Genomic DNA, 5,000 nt, shown 5'->3' with positions numbered 1-5,000 from the left:
GCAACGACCTGCCTCCCTGTTCTCTTGCCAAGACGCTCTCTGGTTTCTCTGATCGCCTCCATCACACCAAACTCCCCTCGTGTGTTTGCTTCTCGCTACCAGCTGCTTCCCCATCCTCTGACTAACGTGGTCTCTCTCGCTTCTTCTTCTTCCTCCTCAGTGCACGCCCATCAATCATCTGTCTCCGGGGCGTGACTTCGCCCGCCGTCACCCTTGGAGGCGGGGCTTCTTCCTACTTGGTCATGCAGCCCGGTTGTAATCGTTGTTGCCGTTACAAAAATGTAATTCTATCATTGTTGGTTTGTAATATGGAAACATAGGGAACTAGAAGGGCACTTGGTAAAGCGCATACCTCCACCACGTAACGTCTGATCCACGAGAACATATCAGGCCCAATACATTTTCGAAATATCATGCTATTCAGTGCTATATCATTTTTGGCCCTATCTCTCAATGGTGAAGAATGACATTAAAAATTAAGTAATTCTTGTATCCAGATAGGGATCCTCACCAAAATCAAATCAATTCTTCCTTGTCACACACCGAACCCGTCCACAAAATTTCATCCGGATCCGTCCACAACTTTTTGAGATATCCTGCAGAAAGATATCCACAGACAAACAGAAAGGGGTGAAAACATAACCTCCTTCACCTTCGGTGGTGGATGTAAAAATCACAGGGGGGGCAATTACATACTGGGGGAAATTAACACCGCACCACCCACCTTGTGGTGACATTAACACTTAAGCTCACAGTTTCCCTACTTCGTTTACATCGAGATGTCTCCTACACGTCCACGGGCCAAGCAACTATACGATCCTATCTTTGCGATGAAATTCGTCCATTTACCCAACAAACATAACGCAGCCCCCTCCCCGGAACTGCAGCTCCTGCAAGGTTCAATGCAGGCGTTACCATTCTAGCCTTACCACTTACTGACTCACACCAAATTAGCCTCTGAAGTAAATTAGGAGGGGCTGTGGGAAGCAAGCCAGAGCTAACTTACTTATGCTCCTTAATGTTCCACACCCCTTAAACACAACAATTCAATTTTTGCAAAAATCTTGGTTCCTCACTCCTAACTCCTGGGGTAGGTACAAAATGTTAGAAAACACACAAAAATGTCCTGAAACAGACAACACCTTATCCACACTTTAATTTTAACGTTTGTACGCCCCCTTCTAAAGACTTGTACGTGTTGCCGGGCGGATGCCACAATACCCAATGTTACCTGTGGAGAAATTTCAATTTACCTATTCAAAATTTCCATGAGTCCTGTCTCTCTGGTACAGGTTTGTGACATGGATTAAGTGAACCTTCCCTCACACTCTCATACACAAACCCAATATCAATCATTCTTTCCAACCCTGCAAGACCATGGCTTATATGTTATTACACACATGTGTGATCCTCCACTCGGCAGTGGGGAGGTACCTTATGACAAAAATGGGGGGGGGCTGTTCCGGTTGTGGTACCCGTAGTCCAAAAACAAGTCTCCCGACTTACGACTTCTTTGCCCACCCCCCCCTTTTTCAACGATTCGGTCGCTGACAGCCAAACAGCTCTTTTGCTGTACATCTCTCCGAGGAGGGTTTCCACACCATCAGGCTCTCTCGACCTCATACGGGTTGCCAGGGGTCTCTTTACCACTGGTCGCCCAGCCAGACATTCCAGTCTAATGGGTTCCCATTTCCAGACAGTACCAACTGCCAGGGACAAATTACCTCAGGGGGAGCCATGGTCACCGCTCCTCCAGAGCTTGATCCATTCCTGTGGACCCACATATATATATATATATATATATATATATATATATATATATATATATATATATATATATATATATATATATATACATACATATATATATATATATATATATATATATATATATATATATATATATATATACATACATATATATATATATATATATATATATATATATATATATATATATACATATATATATATATATATATATATATACATACATATATATATATATATATATATATACATATATATATATATATATATATATATATATATATATATATATATATATATATATATATATATATATATATATATATATATATATATATATATATATATATATATATATATATATATATATATATATATATATATATATATATATATATATATATATATATATATATATATATATATATATATATATATATATATATATATATATATATATAAATAAACAATTGACCTCTTCCACACTCCTCTAACCGAAGAAGCTGCATAAAGCAACCCAAGGAGACCAACACAAGGTATGAGCTATGCTGTTTCAAACCCTTCCCAGAGTTCCTCCATAACTATAAAGACATTCTCATACAGTCGACACATGAGAATGCAAACTCCACACAGAGACATGACAGAAGACACCATGATTTTTAAAGAATTTATTTATTGAACATTTGAAGAACATTTGATCCATTTTAATACATTCACTCATATTTAGTGGACTTCCCATTTGTAGATTTCAATGCTTTTACTCTTTCAGGGATAGAACTAACGAGTTCTGAAATTTATTCTTGTGGGATTTCTGCCCAGGCTTCATGCAAACGAGTTAGCAATTCTGCCCATGATGTTGGTTTCCTGGACTTTTTCTGCACAGCTCGATCCAATTTGGGCCAGAGGTGTTCAATGGGACTCATCTCAAGAGACTGACTTGGCCATACACTTTCTTGATTCCATTTCTGTCCTGCCATTCTTTGGTCTGTTTTGCAGTGTGGCATGGGGCTCCATTTTCCATGAACAGAGTGTTGTTTTTGACCATCTGACCCGTGGAGAAGACAGGAAGATATCCATCCTCAAGGATAGAAATGTGTGTTGCGGAGTTGCGGAGTGATGTTGCCAACACACTCCACAAGCTTTGACCGACCAGTACTCCAGATTGCTCACCACACCATCACTGAAAAACCACCGTGTTTGACAGTTGGCTGCAATCGGTTCAAAGAAAACTCTTGACTGGAAAGTCTCCAGACCCATTCGCGTCCACTCTCAGAAAATTGAGCAAATTTGGACTCATCTGAAAAAATTACAATTTGTCAAAACTCCGAGGGTCTGGTGGCCATCTCGTCAGCCCACTTCTTTATCCTTTGAATGTTGGCTGGTCGAAGAAGAGGTTTTTTCCTCACTGGGCCTCTGGACCTCCTCTGCAACATATGCTGCCTTGCAATGGGGAGTTTTCTCAATGGACCGCTTGACAGCTTGAAGACACCTTTCTGAGGGCCCAGATCGACCAGAACGGGAAGCTGTGGATTCCTTGCTTTCACTGGTGAATTGCACAATCACCCGATTGACCCTAGAAAGCGGAATGCCAAGGTTCCGAGAGATCTGATGCTGGCTGTCTACAACTTCCAAATGGCCAACAATTCATCCTCTTTGAAAATCGGAAAGTTTGTGTGCTCCCTGTGTTCGAGGCAGAGTTAACTGTCATTCACGACCCAGGAATTCGTTTCTGCAAAGAAATACTCGAATGTTATGTACAAATCACTGAGTAAAACTGTGTTATACAGATGAAATGAAGAAATTTCAGGTGTCTATTTACTTCTGTCATGTCTCTGTGCACCCCCTCAGCTACTGGACTGGTTTCATCGCTCATTGGCGAATCATGAGCGATAGCGCAGAGAGCAATGCATACCAATGATGCTCCTAAGCATGCACCACGTGCAAAATGTACAACATGCAAACGTCAAAAGCAGTCAATATATATTCAAAGAAAGAAGCCTTAATATATTACACACACACACACACACACACACACACACACACACACACACACACACACACACACACACACACACACACACACACACACACACACACACACACACACACACACACACACTGGACAAAAATGGAAATGCCAATGTAATGTCACTTATTAGGGCATTGGGCCACTATGTGTGGCCAGTACGACCTGTATGCGCCGTGGCATAGAGTTCACCAGTTTCTGCAATTCTGCAGGAGGGATGCGGCACCATTCTTCCACGAGAAAATCAATCAACTCAGACTTGTTTGACGGAGGTGGAAAATGCTGTCTCAGGTGTCATTCTAGAATATCCCATAAATGCTCAGTTGGGTTCAGATCTGGTGACTGAAGGCCATGACATGGATAAGATCAGTTTCATGCTCATCAAAACATTGGATGATCACACGTGCTCTGTGGATGGGAGCATTGGGGGGGGTGTGGGGGGATCTCCTCTTGCAGCCATGCAAGCCATAATTAAGGGCAACCAGGCCTGTGGAGCATTTTTATACATGACCATCCATCCATCCATTGGGACCATACTCTGTACAGAGCGTCACTGCTGCCGAAGCAGTCTCCTCGGCTATTGGGCACAATCCCGGAGCATGGGTCACCACTCTGACGCAGGACGCTTGAATGGCTCAATCATCCCAGCAAACTGATATTCATTTTTCCGAGATCGAAAGAACCACAGGCTGAGTCAACACCACCTGGTATTAATTCATCAGCCCAGCAGGATTTGAATTTAGGACCAAAGGATCCCAAGCTCTCTACCCTAACCATTAAGCCAACACCAAGCATACCTTAAGCATGCTGCAATGTTATTTGCTTAATTAACACGGGCCACACCTGTGTGGAAGCTGTTTGCTTGGTGTCCCTCGTTTACCCAGGTGTTTCCATTTTTTTTGTCCACTACCCATATTTCGCTTTGGGGGATTTGAATCTCGACGTCAAACATTCTGAGCCATCCTTTCAGATGATAGTGCTAAACAGGGCAATCCTATATTTCCATGAGTGATTATGATGGGTGGTGGAACATTGGTTCAACATTACATGCAGAGGGCAACCTCCATGTATCTACAATCAAGTGCCTCACCTTGAGTCATTCAAGAGTGATGACGATTGGCAACTCATGCTTTCTCCTATACCAATCTTTCATCTCTTCATCACCTGGTGTCCCCCACACCCCTTACACCTTTTCCGTTCTGCC

At 42.1% G+C, this 5,000-nt stretch overlaps 1 protein-coding gene across 2 annotated transcripts in view; it reads left to right on the top strand.

Moving 5' to 3' along the window:
• LOC147016268 (nipped-B-like protein A) overlaps positions 1–5,000 on the top strand; it is a 263,933-nt gene that overhangs the window by 117,026 nt on the left and 141,907 nt on the right. The window lies entirely within an intron of this gene.

Source organism: Eptatretus burgeri, chromosome 11 (genome assembly GCF_056783735.1).
Source record: "Eptatretus burgeri isolate ZD-2024b chromosome 11, Ebu_testis_v1, whole genome shotgun sequence".
Lineage (NCBI taxonomy): Eukaryota > Metazoa > Chordata > Myxini > Myxiniformes > Myxinidae > Eptatretus > Eptatretus burgeri.
The sequence above is the reverse complement of the archived record's forward strand: the minus strand, read 5'-3'. Positions and strand labels throughout refer to the sequence as shown.